This window comes from Lissotriton vulgaris, chromosome 4_1 (assembly GCF_964263255.1).
Source record: "Lissotriton vulgaris chromosome 4_1, aLisVul1.2, whole genome shotgun sequence".
In the NCBI taxonomy this organism is placed as follows: Eukaryota; Metazoa; Chordata; class Amphibia; order Caudata; family Salamandridae; genus Lissotriton; species Lissotriton vulgaris.
In genome coordinates, this window is record NC_141691.1 from 1,993,817,164 (window position 1) to 1,993,840,246 (window position 23,083).

Consider the following 23,083-nt stretch of genomic DNA (forward strand, 5'->3'; position numbering starts at 1 on the left):
TGGACGATTGGAATCATTAAACCTGTTGGCCCGTGGATTTGAATACTTTATGTGAACAGAGTTTACCTCATATGCAGCGCAGGCGAGAGGGAGAGAGGGGGGCAGGGAAGGTCTGTCCAGGTACAGCTTACCAAGGCGAAGCCATAGGGCCTTGCGGAGAGCATCTCTTTTCAATGCATCCGCCGTGGGATGGCCAAGTATGATAGAATGCGCAATATGATCGAACAGGCCTAATGAGGTCAAATGGACCTCATATATGACAAGATGCTCCTTATGAAGGAAATGACCCTATGTGATGGAATGACCATGCATAATGTGCATGTTATAGAATGGACCACACATTAAAGAATGGGCCGTGTATGAGAGAATGGACCACACATATGAACCACACATGAAAGAATGGGCCATGTATGAGAGAATGGATCACACCTGAAAGAATGGGCCATGTATGAGAGAATGGGTCACACATGAAAGAATGTGCCATGTATGAGAGAATGGACCTCATATATGACAAGATGCTCCATATGAAGGAAATGACCCTATGGGATGGAATGGACCATGCATAGTGTGCATGTTATAGAATGGACCACACATGAAAGAATGGGCCGTGTATGAGAGAATGGACCACACCAGCTTAAATGTCCTACATTTTGGACAGAATGGACTATATGGTAGGAATGGCCAAAATTGATAGCATGGGAATATATTGTACGGTGGGTCATATATGATATACGAATGATTGGGTCATATATGCTAGAACAGACCAACTATTCCTATGGGCCATGTATAACAGAAAGGCAGACTGTAATTGAGTAAAGCGTGAACAGTACACCGACCATACATTAAATGGCCCTGTTTCGTTTCGATTCCCGTCACAGAAACTTGATGCCACAGTTTAAACACACAAGAATGACTAACAACAAGAGAGGATAAAGAATGGAAAGATGAAACCATTGTCAAAGTAAAATGTCGCACTGGCTCTGAAAAGCGTCTTTTTAGGCAGATCTGTACACGGGATCAGATAAAATACACCAGGCACAGGGCAAGAGTGCCAATCGCGGAAGTGGGCGGAAGCACAATGTGAGTGGCAGTTGACCAGACCAATAGGTAAATCGGCTGACCCAATCATTTCATAGGAGTAAGGTGGTTATGCTGACAGAGCTGCGGACGAGGAACCTGCAGATTTTGGCGGTGTATCCACCAACACCGTCCTGTGAAACAGACCAGAAGTCCTGTATCCTATTGTAAAGAGTTATGTTACGAGATGTGCTTCTAGCACAACACACAAAGCGGCAACTCCCGGTACAATAGATGTGACGTCGCACGCGCCCGTCTCACCGCCGTCCCCTGACACATCAGAGATTCCCGCCGGCTCCAGGCGGGTGTTTATGTGTTTCCCGTGGAAAGGGGCGGCAAGCGACGAGGAGATCAGGAGAAGGGAATATGGAAAGTGTAGGGTTCCGTTCGACGGATGTTGCTCTCATTAATGTCAATCATGTTTAGGCCCATGGATTGCATCGTACTCCATTATTCAGTGGCTCCGCCAGCTGGAGCTCACCGCCTCTTGCACACACCCTGCGCCTGCTGGAGCGGTGGTACCCCGACTCGAGCCCGGGTGATGGGTATGGCAGTGACTAGGCAGGAGGGCCCAGCTCTCCCAGGATGTGCAGGGATCTGAAAAGAAAAGATACATCCAGCTGCTGTTAGGCAGATTCAGCCCTTCATCCTTCTGAGGTGCGTGACTTCAGTACCATTACCGATCCCCGGTAGCTTGTCTCCTTCCTGGTGAAGAATTGGCTTGGTAGTTTAGTCTGCCCTGTTCCCATGATGCACTGGGCCAGGGACAGACTGATTTGCATATAGCCAGGTTCTGAGCTGGGATGGTGCGGTGAGATAAATAACGGTGATGGATGAAGCCCTGATCTTTGGACTGGGTAGGAGTGGTCTGCTTGATTCGGACACTCTGTTCATCACCACCCCCTTTTCTGAATCGTTTTTGGCCACTATAGGTGTGGCAGGGTATACTCAGACATGAGTCCCTTTCTCACTGCACCATCAGGATTCAAGCAAGCCGGGCCGAAGACGGCTGAAATGCCAGAAACCGGTCCCCGGTAGCTTGTCTCCTTTCTGGTGAAGAATTGGCTTGGTAGTTTAGTCTGCCCTGTTCCCATGATGCACTGGGCCAGGGACAGACTGATTTGCATATAGCCAGGTTCTGAGCTGGGATGGTGCGGTGAGATAAATAACGGTGATGGATGAAGCCCTGATCTTTGGACTGGGTAGGAGTGGTCTGCTTGATTCGGACACTCTGTTCATCACCACCCCCTTTTCTGAATCGTTTTTGGCCACTATAGGTGTGGCAGGGTATACTCAGACATGAGTCCCTTTCTCACTGCACCATCAGGATTCAAGCAAGCCGGGCCGAAGACGGCTGAAATGCCAGAAACCGGTCCCCGGTAGCTTGTCTCCTTTCTGGTGAAGAATTGGCTTGGTAGTTTAGTCTGCCCTGTTCCCATGATGCACTGGGCCAGGGACAGACTGATTTGCATATAGCCAGGTTCTGAGCTGGGATGGTGCGGTGAGATAAATAACGGTGATGGATGAAGCCCTGATCTTTGGACTGGGTAGGAGTGGTCTGCTTGATTCGGACACTCTGTTCATCACCACCCCCTTTTCTGAATCGTTTTTGGCCACTATAGGTGTGGCAGGGTATACTCAGACATGAGTCCCTTTCTCACTGCACCATCAGGATTCAAGCAAGCCGGGCCGAAGACGGCTGAAATGCCAGAAACCGGTCCCCAGTAGCTTGTCTCCTTTCTGGTGAAGAATTGGCTTGGTAGTTTAGTCTGCCCTGTTCCCATGATGCACTGGGCCAGGGACAGACTGATTTGCATATAGCCAGGTTCTGAGCTGGGATGGTGCGGTGAGATAAATAACGGTGATGGATGAAGCCCTGATCTTTGGACTGGGTAGGAGTGGTCTGCTTGATTCGGACACTCTGTTCATCACCACCCCCTTTTCTGAATCGTTTTTGGCCACTATAGGTGTGGCAGGGTATACTCAGACATGAGTCCCTTTCTCACTGCACCATCAGGATTCAAGCAAGCCGGGCCGAAGACGGCTGAAATGCCAGAAACCGGTCCCCGGTAGCTTGTCTCCTTTCTGGTGAAGAATTGGCTTGGTAGTTTAGTCTGCCCTGTTCCCATGATGCACTGGGCCAGGGACAGACTGATTTGCATATAGCCAGGTTCTGAGCTGGGATGGTGCGGTGAGATAAATAACGGTGATGGATGAAGCCCTGATCTTTGGACTGGGTAGGAGTGGTCTGCTTGATTCGGACACTCTGTTCATCACCACCCCCTTTTCTGAATCGTTTTTGGCCACTATAGGTGTGGCAGGGTATACTCAGACATGAGTCCCTTTCTCACTGCACCATCAGGATTCAAGCAAGCCGGGCCGAAGACGGCTGAAATGCCAGAAACCGGTCCCCGGTAGCTTGTCTCCTTTCTGGTGAAGAATTGGCTTGGTAGTTTAGTCTGCCCTGTTCCCATGATGCACTGGGCCAGGGACAGACTGATTTGCATATAGCCAGGTTCTGAGCTGGGATGGTGCGGTGAGATAAATAACGGTGATGGATGAAGCCCTGATCTTTGGACTGGGTAGGAGTGGTCTGCTTGATTCGGACACTCTGTTCATCACCACCCCCTTTTCTGAATCGTTCAGTACCATTACATTCAGTAATAGTACCGTTTGTTATTTACAGCATCCGTGCAAAATAAAAGGCTATGTTAAGAACAAATTATCATTAGTATGGCAACTCGTTCCCCTGCACAGCCCGCCTCTCTGGTCTTCATGACGTAATCCTGGGATGGATTACGTCATGAAGGAGCGGCAAATCCTATGTGGCACTTGTCCGAGTGAAACACAAATCAAGTGAGGGACGGAGTAGTTTAATTAACCTCAGATACTAGCTACTACTTGGGCAGCATTCCAATCAATCGTTTTATGCCCTGTGTGCCCAAGGAGACAGGGACCAGACATGGAAAATCGGTCTTGCATGAATAGGGACAATGCTGGCAAACTTGCCAGTTCATGCCCTTTATAAAAGGACTCACACGCATCGTATTTCTTTCTTTATTTATAGACCAAACCATTTCGATTGGCCACGTTTACATAAAATAATGGGTGGTACATCAGGCCATGGTAGGGCAGTAACATAAATCTGGAAACATTAAGGGCTGATTCACAAATGTAAACATACACCTTTGCGTACGTTTACGATTCTTTTCTATTCACAAAGGGATTTACGAGTAGTATCTTTACGAGTGCAGAGTCTCCGCACATAGGGCCCGATTCACAAAGGTAAACTTAGAATCTTGGAGTTCACAAAGGGCATTTACGAGTACTGTCTTTATGGCTGCACTCGGGCCGGATCTTCGCCCCGAGTGCGGACGTAAAGATACTACTCGTAAATGCACTTTGTGTATTTCCAAAGTCGTAAACTTAGATGTTTGGTTTAAGTTTAGACCAAACGTCTAAGTTTACCTTTGTGAATCGGGCCCATATAATCTTAAAGATTCGTTCAGATTTATAAAGATACTGCTCGTAAATCTCTTTGTGAATATCAAACGACAGTACACTTACACAAAGGTGTACGTTTGCCTCTGTGGATCAGGCCCTAAGAGTCTGAATGTCGATTTTTTGCCCCATTTGTATGGATATCCAGGCGAAGACAACCACACATGTAAGATGAAGCGTAATACGGTACTCACTGATGAGGCCCAACAAACCGTAAAGCAGTTTGCTGCTCCATGCCTTCCTCTGCCGATGACATGTGACCTAGCAGTTTGGGCCGGTACATCAGATCTGGGACAAGCCACAACTGATTTGCAGATGGCTGATTTCTACTTGTGGTGGAACAGGAAGGCTAAAACACGATGGAAGAAATGGTAGCCCAGAGTAATTACCAGTGGCTGAGATTAAAACTGCATTGATTACATTTTGTGGAGGTGCCTATCACTAGCATAATGTGCATATACTGGGAGGAACCTCCATGGGAACATGGTGTGACCACTCAATGTTGAGATTCCAGCATCTGGAAGAGAGTCAAAGGCTTTAGGGTGGGCGACTCCTGCGACTTGGACCACTGGTCTGCAGTGGCCTCGATTAAGCGCCTTAAAAACATCTTCTCTGGGTAGACGAGGTTAGTTTAGGTGCCTCCGTGGAATCCTGCTCCAGAGGATGAATTGACAACAAACGCTGGGGCCTGGGAGGCAGTCACGTGCTGCATGATCAAAGGAGTTCACACCAAAATCAAGACCCAAGAAGAAGCTGGGATTATACCGATTTTTTTTACAGAGAATTGGACACTTTTCAATTTCCATCCTTCATGGAAATTCCTAGAAAAACAATCTAAAAAGTTATCTCTAGATGTTTAAATGCCAAAGAGCCAAGAGATACGTCACTTAAAAATGTTCAGCAATCATAGGTGCGCTTCATCGTCCATGTTTGTATTTATTTATGTTTTACCACATCACAGACATTATCCTAAACGCCAAAAAAGCACTTTACATAGAGTACAGGCCATGTTATATTTCACTTCTTAATATTTTAATTGGTCATATGTAGGACAAGTACATACTATGATATTTAGACAAGGAGATACAGTAATAGACCACATTATGAATCAGTGTTGGCTAAATTATGTGTCACAAAAAGGCAAATCATGCATCAGATAGTGTAGTAAATTCATAACTATGTGAAAAACTTCGCTGCCGCTGAACCACAGAGTTACAGTAGCCCTAGATAGGTTTCTGAGGTGTTGACAACTTCAGAAACTGCAGAGGTGGCCACCAGTTTGTTTCAAGAGTAAGTGATTTTTGAGGCAGGTATTGAAGAACATGAATAACAGCTTCTTCCTGATACTTAGTTGAATTTTCTTTCTATGTCTTTCAACAAAAGCAGAAAAGGAGCAGGTTTTGTGTTAGCTTTGTTGCATGTTTTTCAGTTGGAGATTGTAGTGCCACAAAAGCTGTGTCTATCTAAAATGTTTCGTTTCTTTTTCAGGTAGTGGGGAGTTCTTAGTTTCAGAGCTTTCGATATGGTGTCAGTGGAGTCTCTGACATGGTTTGCAAGAACTACCATCTAGCAGAAAGTCGGATCATTTTCGGTTCAAAGCATGTAGCAGTGACTGTCATCGTGAATGCAAACGCAGAAAAACCTATTCATAAACACAATTTTAGCATTTATGGAAGTTTTGCCGAAAACCTCCCTAGGTAAGTTGTCAGTGAGGAACCCCTTTGAAGGGCTTTTGTGACATACAACCATCATATGCATGCTGCCATAAAGCCATATTTGAATTCAGTGTTGGAGAAGTGCAGTATTTTACTGTACTTTATGTTCCTGAGCCAAACAACAGAGGAGGTGTCCTAGCACAGGCCGAAAAGGACTGACTTGTGCCAAATTATCAGGATATACTCATAAGGCAAATTTATATGCAGTGAACCTAATTGTAAAGCATTTGTAGTTGGCAGTTGTGCTGAAAATCAGTTTTCAATGGTAATGCACACTACTTATCTGGGAAACCACAGGCTCAAATTATGTGCTGGGCCTGGAGCAATGTTTTTTTTTTGTCAGCCTAGTAATGGCCCGCCATTACATCAAGCGCTGGCTACAACTAAGCGTATTAAGAAAGTCAGAACTGGAGGGCGATCCTTCTCCTATTTGGCAGCCAAGAAATGGAACAAACTGCCTCTGGATCTACGGCTCACATCCAACTATCTATCATGCCAGAAAAAACTAAAAACTCATCTGTTCCCTAAACATTAAGACTCATCTGTGTTCGCCCCTCATGGCAGCCTAACCAATCTATCCCCTATTAGTGCCTTGATTTCCTTTAGGATGAGTGTAGCGCTCTACAAATAAATAAATAAATAAATGTACTTGAGTCCACAGGTGACATTTAACTTACCATGCCATTGGTTTATTTTACTGTGGCATATACTCTAGCGTTACTGAACAGTTGAGTATTCACATTGTGGGTGAGTCAATGTGACCATGTTTTAGGGGTCAGAGCACGTACACTCGGACTGAATGGCATTGCCCCGGTGTGCAGAGTTCAATAAAACAACAATAACATTCAGCAAAACATGGTGGTGATCAAAAAAAGTATTTTCTCACAAGAAAACATGGATACACCAGCTTTCCCAAACAGCATCACCCAGGTGCCACATAAGCTCTGCCCATAACTGTGCAATTTGTTTTTTTTACTGCTCCTGGTGCACACATCTGTGTGCAACCTGGCGGTCACCAATTTGAATCCTGGTGTGTTGGCTCTGCTTTTTTATCCTTCCAAGGGAAAAAATGTAGGTGACTGAACAGATTTTTTTCATGATCTCCTAGCTGAAACTTGAAATGTATTTGTATGATTTGGCGAGGAACTCAATGGCTTTTGCCACTGCCTTTTTGGTGCTGTTGTGAAACCGGGCACTACTAGCAAAAGTTGAGAAAAGAGCAGAAAACAAATCGTCAGGAATTTAGTGCTCATTCCCATAAAATATATTATTCTTTCATCCTTTGTGCTGGATGGGCCCACATCCTCTCTGCAGACTATGAGAGCAGGGCCTCCAAGAGCATGGCGGAAACCTTTGTAATTAGCAAAATGTCATTATGCCAGTGGTGCCAGAAAGCGTGACTGCTCCTGCCTCTGTCACCCCAATAGGTGACCAAGAACTGGAGAACTAAAAGCAAAACGAGCCTGCAGCTGAATATTAATACCAGCTCTTTGTTGAAAAGAGCACTTCTCTCCACACTAAGCATGTGATAGAAATAGTGCAGTATTTACAGGCTGATAGGTATATCATAAACAAGGCTCCTGGTTTTATGGTATTTATTATATTAGTACTGCCGTCTGTATTCATCCATACTCATTTTCAGCTCATGTTATCAGGATTGATCCATATTTGTTTTGTGGTTTATGAAGAAATGATTTTGCAACTAGTATATATAAACATCACGTACACTCCCACCTGGATCGCTGGTGGTTTTACCACTATAAGCAGTTATCTGTAATGCAACTGTACACTTATCTTTGAAGAACGTTGTAATACTAAGACAGCAGCTATTTCAAGAAATCCTTTGCCTTTTTTAACCCAGCATGCTCTAAATGTACCGTATTTTCCGGCGTATAAGATGACTTTTTAACCCCTTCAAATGTTCTGGAAAGTCGGGGTCATCTTATACGCCGGGTGCCAAAATTTACGGTACGTATTCATGCGTTTTTACATAGCGCAGACTTCACCTGAAGGTGTCAGACCGCTTCTCAATAGGAATGGTGCATTACAGGAGGAAAAAGTGACATGTGTGCAAGTAGAGGTACGGTATAATATTGCAATAAATGGAGGGCACTCAAACACAACAACGAACGTTACGTAGGCGATGGTGGCTCTGTGCAAGTGTCGAAAGCAAACAAAAAGTACCGTAAGAGGTAGGAAATACAATATCAGCCCCTCGCCAGCCAGAGGCAACAGTGCGGCCAATACTGCAAGATTGCTCAAAAGAGGGTGACTGACTGGCAATAAATGGAGTGCACTCAAACACAACAACGAACGTTACGTAGGCGATGGTGGTGCTGTGCAAGTATCGAAAGCAAACAAAAAGTAAGAGGCAAACAGAACAAATGGCGCCGTGAGTCCTACCTAGACTGCAGCTGCACACGCGCCTCCGACCGCTTGCGATGCATGGTACTTCCACAATTAAGGCAGCAGGACGTCCGAAAACATAACGGGCAGCGCTGAAGCACCTATGATGGCGGCCCCACTGTATTGCACGTCTGACACGCGCTCCTCCACATGTGCTGATCTCTCTCTCCTTCCATAAATCTCACGTTCATCGGAAGGAGAGGAGCGTCAGTACCACATGATCTCCTCAGTCCATGGACATAGAAAGGGGACTGTAGAATGTTCCCAATGGCAGTTTTGCAGCAGTTATTTCAGTATGGTACATTCCTAATGAATTACGGTACAAAACACACTAAAATTCTTTTTAAGGTTTTTATATGACTGACTGAGCTATTATGTTGAATTCTTACATAAGGTAGGTACCGGACCTTCTTTTGATACACACCTGAAATACACTATACTGTTTAATAAAGAAAGGAGGTGCTTGGAGGGGGCCTGTAGTGTGAGCACAGAGTTTGTATGCAGTGTGCACAGGAAGTACCGGTACCAGTACCAGTAGATCACTTGCTGTGATTGGCTGGTTGTTGTAAACAGGAAAGGCAGTCTGGTAAGCAGATATACATGTGGTGGTGAAGACAGTACAGCACCAGTCTCTGTACCGGTTCATACAGTACAGCACCAGTACATAGAGTACAGTATGCAAATGGCTGACAGTCAAGAACCCATCATGGCTCCAGCAGCAGCAAGAAGAAAGAGATATGAAGCCAGTTACAAACTTAAAGTTGTAAATGCTGTCATGGAACATAATAACTGTGCTGCTGCAAGACAATATGGAGTAACAGAAAAGATGGTTCGGGCCTGGGAAGCAAATGAGAAAGCATTAAGGAGTATGCCAAGGGGTAAGTGTGCATTAAGAAGAGGCACCCCACATACTTTTGTTTGCACTTCAGTGGGCCATATCTAACCCAGATCTCAGCAACAGATTGAAGGCCACTGTATCCTGGTGTACTAGATTCTTGGGAAGGCATAATCTGGTATTGAGGCAAAAGACGAAAATAGCACAAAAATTACCTGCAGATCTTGATGCCAAAATACATAATTTCCATCGCTACGTTATTAAGCTGCGCAATGAACATGGCTATGCTCTAAGTAGTATCGGAAATATGGATGAAACTTCAATGAATTTTGATATGGTTGCAAACAAAACTGTCCATCCAAAAGGTGAAAAGACAATTTTAATAAAAACAACAGGACATGAGAAGTCCAGTTTTACAGTGGTACTAGCATGCACAGCTGATGGCGCCAAACTGAGACAAATGGTTATTTTTAAAAGAAGAACAATGCCGAAACTCAAGTTTCCTGTTGGTTGTTTTGTACATGTGAATCAAAAAGGCTGGATGGATGAAGAAGGGGTAAAGCTATGGCTTGATAATGTATGGAACAGGCGACCAGGTGGACTTTTTCAAAAACGTAGTCTACTGGTGTGGGATATGTTCAGGGCTCATTTAACTCCCAGCACCAAGCAAAGACTGGCAAGAATAAAAACAGATGCTGCAGTTATTCCTGGAGGATTGGCATTGTTGGTACAGGCACTGGATCGCATTCGAGAACAGTGGAATGAGTGGATGGTTAGCGGCGAAAAATAATTCACAAAAGGAGGAAACATGCGCGCTCCACAGTTGGATGTTTTGTGCAAGTTTGTCATAAAAGCCTGGAATGATATTGATGCAGAAACAGTCATAAAGTCTTTCAAGAAGTGTGGCATATCAAATTCATTAGATGGTATGGAGGACGACTACTTGTGGCTAAACATGAGCGGAAAATCCATTCCGCTCGCGGGTTTCGTGGATTTTCGGTAAATCCTTTGCATAAATGACTTTCACGAGCTCAATCCCTGTGCAGTCCCTGTGACCACGAGCATCTCTGATCCGTGCCTGTCCTTATACACACAAGAGGCATGTGAACTCGCATATAAGCCCCGTCCGTTTGGGCCCTCCCCACACACTAGTGGTGTGTGCACCGTCTTCGCGCCCTTTACCCACTTGATGGACAGTTCACTCGAGGGACCCCGGCGCTCTTTGGTGTGATGGCAAAGTTAATCAGACCCCCAAAAATGTGTTTTTGTCGAGGCTGGGTAGGTGTGCGCTCTCCCCATATCTATTGTTGAAAATTAGCTATGATGCTTGATGGAGGCCTTTGCATAAATGACTTTCACGAGCTCAATCCCTGTGCAGTTCCTGTGACCACGAGCTTCTCTGATCCGTGCCTGTCCTTATACACACAAGAGGCATGTGAACTCGCATATAAGCCCTGTCCGTTTGGCCCCTCCCCACACACTAGTGGTGTGCACCGTCTTCGCGCCCTTTACCCACTTGATGGACAGCTCACTCGAGGGACCCCGGCGCTCTTTGGTGTGATGGCAAAGTTAATCAGCCCCCCAAAAATGTGTGTTTTGTCGAGGCTGGGTAGGTGTGCGCTCTCCCCATATCTATTGTCGAAAATTAGCTATGATGCTTGATGGAGGCCTTTGCATAAATGACTTTCACTAGCTCAATCCCTGTGCAGTTCCTGTGACCACTAGCTTCTCTGATCCGTGCCTGTCCTTATACACACAAGAGACATGTGAACTTGCATATAAGCCCCGTCCGTTTGGCCCCTCCCCACACACTAGTGGTGTGCACCGTCTTCGCGCCCTTTACCCACTTGATGGACAGCTCACTCGAGGGACCCCCGCGCTCTTTGGTGTGATGGCAAAGTTAATCAGCCCCCCCCCAAAATGTGTGTTTTGTCGAGGCTGGGTAGGTGTGCGCTCTCCCCATATCTATTGTCGAAAAGGAGCTATGATGCTTGATGGAGGCCTTTGCATAATTGACTTCCACAAGCTCAATCCCTGTGCAGTTCCTGTGACCACGAGCTTCTCTGATCCGTGCCTGTCCTTATACACACAAGAGGCATGTGAACTCGCATATAAGCCCCGTCCATTTGGCCCCTCCCCACACACTAGTGGTGTGCACCGTCTTCACGCCCTTTACCCACTTGATGGACAGCTCACTCGAGGCACCCCGGCGCTCTTTGGTGTGATGGTAAAGTTAATCAGCCCCCCCAAAAATGTGTGTTTTGTCGAGGCTGGGTAGGTGTGCACTCTCCCCATATCTATTGTCGAAAATTAGCTATGATGCTTGATGGAGGCCTTTGCATAAATGACTTTCACTAGCTCAATCCCTGTGCAGTTTCTGTGACCACGAGCTTCTCTGATCCGTGCCTGTCCTTATACACACAAGAGGCATGTGAACTCGCATATAAGCCTCGCCCGTTTGGCCCTGCCCCTCACACTAGCGATGTGCACAGTTTTCCCGCCCGGCCATGCCCCACACAATCCGCAAAATCCGCGAATCCGCAAATTCGCGGATTTTGCAGATCGTGAATTCGCAAATTCACAAAATTCGCGAATTGCGAATTTGCAAAATTCGCCCATGCCTACTTGTGGCAAGATGAAGAGGAAGCCGAAGCCGGGACCACAATCAATCAATCAATCAATCAAGGCATTTATAGAGCGCACTACTTACCCGGAGGGTCTCAAGGCGCTTGGGGAGGGGTGCCGCTACTGCTCGAACAGCCAGGTCTTGAGTTACTTCCTGAAGGAGAGGTGGTCTTGGGTCAGGCGAAGGTCGGTCGGGAGGGTGTTCCAGGTCTTGGCGGCCAGGTAGGAGAAGGACCTTCCTCCTGTTGTCGCTCTTCGGATGCGAGGGACGGCGGCGAGGGCGTGGTTGGTCGATCGGAGGTGGCGTTTGGGAGCGTAGAAGTTGAGGCGGTTGTTGAGGTAGCTCGGGCCTTGGTCGTGTAGGGCTTTGTGTGCGTGGGTGAGGAGACGGAAGGTGATTCTCTTGTTGACGGGGAGCCAGTGCAGGTCTCTCAGATGTCCGGAGATGTGCCTGCTCCGGGGGATGTCGAGGATGAGTCTGGCTGAGGCGTTCTGGATCCGCTGGAGTCTCTTCTGGAGCTTGGCGGTGATTCCGGCATAGAGGGCGTTGCCGTAGTCCAGTCGGCTGGTGACGAGGGCCTGGGTGACCGTCTTCCTGGTCTCAGTGGGGATCCACCGGAAGATCTTCCGTAGCATGCGCAGGATGTTGAAGCACGACGAGGAAACGGCGTTGACTTGTCTGGTCATGGGGAGGGAGGAGTCCAGGATGAAGCCTAGGTTGCGTGCGTGGTCTGTCGGTTTGGGTGCGGTGCCCAGGGCGGGGGGCCACCAGGAGTCGTCCCAGGCGGAGGGCGAGGAGCCCAGGATGAGGACTTCCGTCTTGTCTGAGTTCAGTTTCAGGCGGCTGGTCGTCATCCACTCGGCTACGTCTTTCATCCCTTCGTGGAGGTTGGTTCTGGCGGCGGCGGGGTCGTTGGTCAGGGAGAGGATCAGCTGGGTGTCGTCAGCGTAGGAGATGATGTTGAGGTTGTGTTGGCGTGCGATGGCCACAAGGGGGCTCATGTAGACGTTGAAGAGGGTGGGGCTGAGCGAGGAGCCCTGAGGAACGCCGCAGATGACTTCCGTGGCTGCAGATCTGAATGGTGGTAGGCGGACTCTCTGTGTTCTTCCAGCGAGGAAGGAGATGATCCACTCCAGTGCCTTCTCCTGGATTCCGATGTTGCTGAGGCGCTGCACTAGGGTGCGGTGGCAGACAGTGTCGAACGCCGCGGAGAGGTCTAGGAGGATGAGGGCCGCTGTTTCACCATTGTCCAGCAGGGATCGGATGTCATCGGTGGCAGCGATGAGGGCGGTCTCGGTGCTGTGGTTGGCTCGGAAGCCAGACTGTGAGGGGTCGAGGGATCCATTTGTCTCGAGGAAGGCTGCCAGCTGCTTGTTGACGGTCTTCTCGATGACTTTGGCTGGGAACGGGAGGAGCGAGATGGGGCGGTAATTCTTGAGTTCGGTGGGGTCCGCTGTTGGTTTCTTTAGTAGAGTGCTGAGTTCGGCGTGCTTCCAGCTCTCAGGGAAGGTGGCGGTGTCGAAGGAGGTGTTGATGATGTCCCGCAGGTGGGGTGCGATGACAGCGTCGGCCTTGTTGAAGACGTGGTGGGGGCACGGGTCGGTCGGGGATCCGGAGTGGATAGAGTTCATCGTGCAGATGGTGTCTTCTGTGTTGATCTGGGTCCAGGCGCTGAGGGTGGTGGTGGGGGGCGTTGGTGCGGTCGTTGGGAGCGTTGTTTGTGGGCTGAAGCTGTTGTGTATGTCAGCGATCTTGTTGTGGAAGTAGGAGGCGAGGGAGTTGCAGAGGTCTTGCGACGGGGTGATGTCGTTGTTTCCGGCGTTGGGGTTGGAGAGCTCTTTCACTATGTTGAAAAGTTCCTTGCAGTTGTGTGCGTTGTTGTCCAGCCGGTCCTTGAATGCTGTTTTCTTGGTGGCGCGGATCAGTTGATGGTGCTTCCGGGTGGCGAGCTTGAGGGTGGTCATGTTGTCCGGTGTTGGCTCCCTTCTCCAGGCTTTCTCGAGGGCTCGGCAGTTCTTCTTGGAGCTATTGAGTTCGTCGGTGAACCATGGGGTCTTCTTGCTGCCGGGTCTGCTAGGCGGGGTCCTCAGTGGGGCGAGGTCGTCTGCGCAGTTGCTGATCCACTTTGTGAGGTTGTCGGCGGCCTGGCTGCGGTTCGCTGAGCTGGCGGGAGGGTGCAGGCTCAGGGAAGCGGCGAGCTGGTCTGCTGTGATCTTGTTCCAGTTTCTTCGAGCAACCTGTTGCTGGTGGTGGTGGATCGTGGATCTTCTGAAAGTGAAGTGGACGCAGCTGTGGTCCGTCCAGTGGAGTCCGGTGGCATGGCTGAAGACGATGTCCTTGCTGGATGAGAAGACAGCGTCGAGTGTGTGTCCGGCGAGGTGGGTGGGGGTGGTCACCAGCTGCTTGAGTCCGAGGTTGGCGAGGTTGTCAAGCAGGGTGGTGGTGTTGCAGTCGTTGTTGTTCTCCAGGTGGAAGTTGATGTCCCCCAGGAGGATGTAGTCAGCGGATGGGAGGGCGTGCGGGCTGATGAAGTCGGCGATGTCTTCGCTGAATTGTGTGCGTGGTCCCGGGGGTCGGTAGATGAGGGTGCCTCTGAGGGTGGTTCTGGGGTCCGTGTGGATCTGGAAGTGCAGGTGTTCGGCGGTTGTCAGGGTGTCGTCGGTGTTGGTCGTGATGCGGATGGTGTCCCTGTAGATGATGGCGATGCCTCCTCCCGTCTGGTTGCCTCGGTCTCTTCGGGTGATCTTGTAGCCCTCTGGTATGGCGATGGCGATGTCGGGCGCTGAGGAGTCGTTCATCCAGGTTTCCGTGAGGAAGGCGACGTCAGGATCTGTGGTGTCGAGGAGGTTCCAGAGTTCGATGATGTGTCTGTGGACGGAGCGGGTGTTGAGTAGGATGCACTTGAGGTGGTTGCTGCTGGTGATCGGCTTGGCGGGTGCTGGTGCGGGGCAGGTCCGGATGCAGGAGAACTTGCAGGTGTGACAGCTGAAGGGTCCGTGGGTTCGTCTCGGGGTGGCTCGGTAGCAACCCGGGATTCGGCCGGTGTTGAGTGCGTTGAGGGTGGCGGCGTCGTACGTCCGGCGGGTGGGCTGGGGTCCTCGGGGGCCAGGGGTCCTGGCACTGGGCGCGGTCCAGGCGCGGATGGGCGCAGACGGGCTTAACTTTGGCGCACCTTCGGCGCTCATTCGGTGCTCCCGCTGCGCGCGTCCGCTGCGCGGTTGCTCAGGGGGCGTCATAAGAAGGGGGACGGGAGGGCGGGTCTGCTGGGCTGGGCGAGCGACTGGGCCAATGAGCCGGTGGTGGGCGGGGCCGCAGGGGGCCAGCGGCAGGAAAAAGTGGCAAGCGGGCGGCTCAGCTGTGGCTGGGCCGCTCGGGGTGCTGGGGGGCGATGGAGTCGGTGGCGGCAGGCAGGAACAGCAGGCGAGGGAGCAAGGATCAGCAGGCGAGCAGGTGAGGGAGCAAGGGGGTGACCCGGCCTCGAGAGGCACAGTGGTCACACCATCTGAAACGGAATTACCAGATCCATACGATGACTGCTTTACAGATGTACCAAAAGATCTCATTGATTTACTTATGATGTCAGATGACGAAGAGGAGGATTTTGAAGGCTTTTAAAGGGAATGCCAGCAAATCCTGTAAAAATCCCTTGGAGTTATGAAAAGTTTAATCCACTTGCACTGTTTTATGTTTACGGTACATGTTTGATGACAAACAGCCTTATGTTTACAAGTGACTGTTTTTCATATGGTTCTAAATAAAAATATCGTGACTAAAGCAATATTGTTTATACAACCAATTGGTTTGAGTTCAGTCTTTGAGTGTGTACAATAAATGCTTAACACTGTCCTCTGATAAAGCCTTACTGCTCACCCACAAGGAGGAGGACTAGAATCACTAATAAGCCCAAAATAAATTCTCAAAATGGCTATGCAGGACTGCGTTGGACTGCGTTGGAAGTGGGGGTAATCTTATACGGCGAGTATAGCACGAAACCTACATTTTATCAAGAAAAGTAGGGGGTCGTCTTATACGCTGAGTCGTGTTATACGCCGGAAAATACGGTACCTAAATATTGGCCTTAAATCATGAAAGACAGCATGGAGAGTCACTCATAAGATGAACTTCTGTATATTTTCGTTTTTAAATATAAATATGGATAGCAAAGCACATTGGTTTCTTTATATATTTTTCTGCATATATCAGTAAAAACATAAAACTGGGAGACCAAGGGCCTGATTTAGCGTTCGAAGGACAAGCAGGGGCGTAGCTTCAGGGGGGGGGGGGGTTTGGGGTGTTACACCCCCTAATTTTCTGGTAAATAGTTTGGTACAGGCGCTTTCAGTCGGCTATGGTGAGGTGTCTGTCGGATTTCATCTGAAATTTCTACATATTCCTTGTGGTCTTCCCGGCTCCGGGCGCCCCGATTGAGATGGTTTGTTTCCTTTTTTACGCAGTCTCAAATCGGTGATATTCTGTTGAGATCCAATGTAAATCGAATTTCTTAATTTGTTGTTGCGGCCCGATTTCTCATTCTGTACAGCCGCGGTTCGCTCATGTCTCCCGTAGTGTTCTGTTAATTTCCAAAGATTGTAAGCTAGGCATATCATTTAAATCATACTTGTATTAAAGTTGTAAATACAAATTCGGCCACATGCATCAAAGTCCGTTTTTGCGATGCCTTATTTGCGAATTTTAGGGAATCGCAAATAAGAAATCGCAAAACGGGATGCATGATTGAAATTGCATAAAATTTGCGATTCAATAAAAATCGCAATTTTTACCGAATCGCAAATATTATGCGAATTCCAATTTGCGATTTCGCAATTCCCATTGATTCCTATGGGCCAAAAGGCCCATAGGAATCAATGGGAATTGCGAATTCGCAAATTGGAATTCGCAAAATGTTAATGCATTCCAAGGGTGCAGGGGGGGTCCAAAGGTCCTTCTTGGCTTAACATCACACTCTGCCACTTCTGAAACGCAGGGCTGCACTGTATTGACAACAATACGGTGCAGCCCTGCATTTTCCCCTGCGCTTGTGCTAATTTCAGCTGCCTAGCCGGATAATGATTGTCTATGTGCAGGAAGGTCTTCCTTCCTGCACATAAACAATCTTAAATGGTGATTTGTAACTTCTAAGTGTGCTGCATTGTGCAGCACACCTAGAAGTTGCGAATCGTAATTTTTTCAAATGATTGTTTATGTGCAGGAAGTGACTCTTGCACATAAAAAATACATGGGGTTTTGCGGTTTCTATGTGTGCTGTGCAACACAGCACAAATAGAAACAGTAAAAACAAGGAGAAATAAGGCACTTCTCGTTTCGCAATGTTAAGACCAAGTTTTCCCTGGTCTTAATTTTGGTACTGCCCCATATTTACACCACCCTTGTAAATATAGGGCAGCGCCGAAATTAATGGATGTTGTGGTGGAACACCCACCGCAACACCCAATGCCCTCCCCTGCTAAGTATAGCGTGAAAGGGTGAATTATTTACAAGGCGGTGTTAAGCCACCTTAAGTGGCGTAAAGCCGCCTTGTAAATAAGGCGAAGCCCTTATCACCACAGGAACGTCACAAAAAGTGACATTGCTCTGGCAATAGGGGCTTGTAAATAGCTGAAGAGGGGGCGTGGCTGCTGAAGAAAGCACCCTTTCATTGCCAGCTCAGTTTATTGCTAGATGCCGGCCTTCTGGAAGAAAGGCCATGGGTGTTGAATAGGTGATCAGCATGGCTGAAAGTGACTGGAGCAGGAGTCATGTTAACCTCTGCATGTTGCTAAATGCTCCGATAAAAGTGAGAGATGGCATGCATTTGAAGAGGTTCACGTGACTCCTGCGCCAGTCACTTACAGCCATTCTGATCACCTATTTAACACCTATGGCCTTTCTTCCAGAAGGCTGGCCTCTAGCAATACACTGAGCTGGCAATGAAAGGGTTCCTTCTTCAACAGCCACGCCCCCTCGTCAGCAGCCACGCCCCCTCTTCAGCTGTCATGTCGACGTCGCCTTGTCTGATATTACAGAGGGGGTGGTCACAGACGAATGGGTTAACGAACCCAGCATGTATCAGCCGGTGGCAAGTAGCCACTAACCAGGAATGGCTTCTGGTGTAGGTTTCAGGCCTTGCCTCGTGACAGGTGGGCGCGAGCAGCTGGGAAGGCCCTTGGATGCCACCGCCCGGGGATGCCCTCAGCTGTCACCTGACAACACGTGCTCTATTGTATGACGGGGATTGTTTTGGACAACTGCTAATTTTCTCCACCTTTCATCCCCGGAAAATCGTCGGATCCTGTTCTAAATCCACATTTCTCAATGCGTCTCCTGGGGCAGTTTTTGTATTTCCATGTGGATTCAGACACGTAACGCTTGTTTGTTTATTTATTTATTACAGGTGTGTTTCCTCGCCGTTTTTTTTTCTGGAAAAGTAATATTTCAGATTCTGCTTCTGACATTGATATCGACCCCCGAGTAGTCTTTATTTAGAGGAAAGGCCACGCGCCTCATACCAGTATGTACGGTAATCACATGTGCAAAATAAAAAACTCAGTGAAAGCGTTCGTGCGCGGCGTTGTGTTGTTTGAGGTCGATGGGATTATTTTTGTGGGGACTAATGGTAAATAAAGTGAGAAAGACCTTTTTTGCAACCGAATTTCTGAAAAGGTAGTACCTGTACCGCATGTGCTCCCCTGAACAAAATCGTTCAGGGTGGGCCTGTCGGAATGGTCTGAGCAAAAACCTTGACAGTACACGATTTTTGTTAATTGCCTAAGGGACGCAGAGTGAGCACGAGGCATGATAAAACAGTTTTGAACCTATTGGCGTCTTTAGAAGAGCACTGTGAAGGGGATGGACGGGGAGCACACGCTAGGCCATAGATAAAATATGAATTTGCTTAATATGTTTAAAATTGACTTAGTATGTATGCGAGCATACATATGTATGTTCAGATGTAGATATATACATGCAAAGTCAGATCGAACCATTTGTATAAAACAACACTACTTTGCAGTATAAGGTAGTTGGACAAATTAATGTTTGTGGCAAGATGCAGTGTCTGATCTTTCTGTGTCAACTCCTGGCGCGTGGAGCAGCTGTGGTGGTGGGGTGCAGCGGTGTAACCGAACAAAAGGTCTGGGCGCTGGTCCCACCCGCCCTCCCTTATACAGACACCACTGTTTGAACCCAATTTTACTCTTTTACTCACCAGCCCAGGTAGGACCGAGACCACAAGCCTTTAGTTGTGTGTGTAAACGTGGCAGATCATGTGTTGTTTTGTAAACTGGATGGGGGGTTGCCCCAGAGTTGAGGAGCACTGACTAAAAAGGAGCAGCCGCCCAATCTGCCTCAGTGTGAGTGAGGTATTCTTTGACCAGTCTTGCTTAGGCTAATCTGAATGGTCAGTAACTATTCGCATGAAATGATACCTACCAAATTATACAGCCAGGTTAATTTATGCGGCAAGAAAAAGCAAATTAGGAGGAATAATGTGGCCCATTCTGTGGCAGTATTATTATTGTTGTATTATGGGCATGGCCTGGCGCTCAAAGATGATAGTGGCTCACCTATGAGATCCTGCGAGCCCTCACCATTATCCTAAATTCCACCAAAATAGAAGACAGAAAGATGTCCAATCCAGCTGGAATGAATTGTGTCTGAGGCTTCCAAACTTGAACGCCAACTAGATGCCACCCAAGTGTCAGATGAAGCTGGATCGAAGGCTCAACATCTAGATTCCACGCCATAAGTAAGACGGCAGTGGCTGTGGCTCATTCATTACCCGCTCCTCAGTGGATCCAAATCTCGCTCCTCCCCTCACTAAGGAAGCGCATCTTCAGACATATATAGCGCAATCATTTCGGACAGAAACTCTATCACTATTGACTATATCATTCCAGTGGACTGTTGAGATCACCACATTATACTTTTCCATATCAACCAACCGGCCCTAGCTCAACCCCCTAAACAAGCTCCTCCCTCTTGGTCTTGGTTCACCACTGACATCAATGATGAAAGAAGACGTCTTAGAACCCTAGAAAGAATCTGGAGGAACAATTCCTCCTCCCTCCACCGTGATCAACTCAAGGCAGCACGCATAAACTACAATAAGCACATCAAGAACAAAAAGACAACTTTCTTCTGCTTCGATTTAGACAACGCAAAATCCGACCCAAAGAACTCTTTAACATCATAAGAAGCCAAACATCCAAACCAATGACATCCGATATAGTTGCTTCCAAAGAACAATGCGACAACTTTACCAGCTTTTTCAAAGAAAAAATCGCCAAGATCGATCTCTCTCTCAGCACAAATCCCTCCCCTCACACGGAGACCAAGACGTCAGCAATTAAGGTCAGCGCCCCAGTGAACCTATCTATTCACTGGTCCGCCTTCACCCCCATCCAGGAAGCAGAGACAGTCAATCTGATCGCCAATGTCAAACCTTAATCCTACTCCCTTGATCAGCTTCCCACGAGCCAGGCCAAAGACCTGAAGCTTATATTAGCCCCAATTTGGAGCAAGATCATCAACAGCTCTCTGAGCTCAGGAATGATCCCAGACTGCCTCAAAGTAGGCCAAGTCACGCTGCTACTAAAAAACCAGGGCTAGACACTGAGGACATGAACAACTTGAGACCCGTATCGGACCTACCTCTTTTATCCAAAATTCTGGAAAGAGGTGTTCTTCCACAGCTAACCCAACACTTGGAGATCATCAAGCTCCTAGACCCACACCAATCTGGATTCAGAAAGGGATACAGCACTGAAACCGCAATCCTAAATGTCATAGATGATCTACACAAGTCACTTGACTCTGACCAATGCTGCCCTCTCATTCTTCTAGACTTATCGACCGCTTTCGATACAGTTGATCACACCCTGTTCCTCAAAGCCCTTCAAGAAAGAGCAGGCATTGAAATCAAATGACAGTCCTAAACTGATTCTCCTCCTTTATACACAACCGCTCGCAAAGAATAAAAATTTTAAACTTTGAATCCGACCACCTGCCCGTCAACAGAGGAGTTCCTTCCACAAGGGTCAGTACTCTCTCCCCAACTCTTCAACATCTACATGGAACCCCTCACCACACTGCTCAGGAATTCCAACATACCCTTCCACCTCTATGCCGATGACACACAGCTTTATCGGGAAACCACCTCCTTTGACAATATTCACAGACTAAATGTCACGCTCAAAGGGGTTCAACAATGGCTCTCATTGAACCACCTTAAACGTAATCAAGAGAAAACAGAAGTTCTCCTCAACTCCAACAGAGACAAAAACCCCCAAATTGAAAAATGGCTCAAAGCCATTGATGCCCTCAAAGTCACCCTCACGGAAAAGGGCTCTGTAAAATCTCTAGGTATCACCCTAGATCCCACACTGGACATGAAAAAACACATCTCAAGATTCGCCAAAAGCGCATTTCTCAATCTGAAACTTCTATACAAAATAAAACCCTTCCTTTCCCTGAGAGACCTTCAACAGGCCACCCAGGCACTAGTGCTCTCCAGAATTGACTATGGAATCGCAGCCTTGACCGGGACAGCAAAATGTCACATAGGTCCCCTGAAAACCACCTTCAATGCCGCAGCAAGAATTATCACAGGAACTAAGAAATTTGATCACATATCTCCCACACTCAAGGAGCTTAAGTGGCTCACAACGAGCCAGCTTCCGAACAGCCTACCTTACGCACATCGCCCTTCACACAGGCAAACCAGAATACCTGGCCGCCAAACTCAAAAGGGCCGGCCAATGGAGGAATCTCAGAAGTTCCAACACGCTACTTCTCATCCCATTGAAATCTCGGAAACACAAAACCGCAACTAAATCCTTTGCGGGAAATGCACCTAAGATCTGGAACTCCACCCCCCCCCCCCCACATTAGAATGACCACCTCTTTCCCGAAATTCAAGATCCTACTCAAAGCCCTCTTCCGAGAGCACTCTTGAACTTAACAAGAAGAACACAAGGTCCTTCGGAGAAAGTTCGACACCGCACCACAACCTCGATGTGGTCGAAAAACAGTCGTCTTAGAACTATAATCGCCGGGATCTCCCACCGTACCTCGTCCTGTTTGATAGACACCCCACTCGCTATCAGCAAACAAACTCCTCTTTATCAAACCCCTCAGCCTCGACCCTCCTGTTTGACCACAAGAACTGTATGGCAATTATTTTTTTATTTTTTATTTTTTTAAATATATTTTTATTGCAGGAATCAGTAAATTTGTACAAAAATACCAGCATCATAAGTTCAATCAAAATTAGTAGAATACATCCCTCCGTTCCCTAGTAGGACGAACCATTACACAGCCATTTAGCCCACAACCTAAGGGTCGGGCGGCGATACTCGGTGGGGACTCAACAGGAAGTCGGAGCTGGTCCGGATGATCCACTATCCGTCATCTGCTTTTCTAAACCATCCTACAAAAAACCAAAAGAAACCCCCCCCTTCAAAACGCTATAAAACAAACCAAATACCCCCCCCAACCCCGCCACCAGTGCACAGTAACAGCCGTAATGGGATCTGTGAGAGGACCCATGAGGAAAGCAACTGACATGTAAAGTGCAATCGTCTATCGGGACTCGAGGCGAGCTGCATCTGCGCCCTCGGAATCGCTGGGAGCGCCATAATCCCTGAGGGCCTGCACTAATATCTCCCATTCTAGCGCCGCCTCCTGCGCCTTATCATTGTGTTGTCTCCTAGCTAACTGGTACCGCAGCGTGCTTTCTCCCGCCGCCCATTTCAAGAGTTCGCTGTGCCATCGGGCCCCCGTTGGACCAACCCGTGCCTTCCAATTCCTGGTCACCTCTCGCTTAGCAAGGAGAAGCCCCAGATCAATGAATTTACTGGTGATTTTATTTTTGGGGGTATGCGGGAACCAGTGCAGGAGCCCCACTGCCGCATCAACCGATAAGGA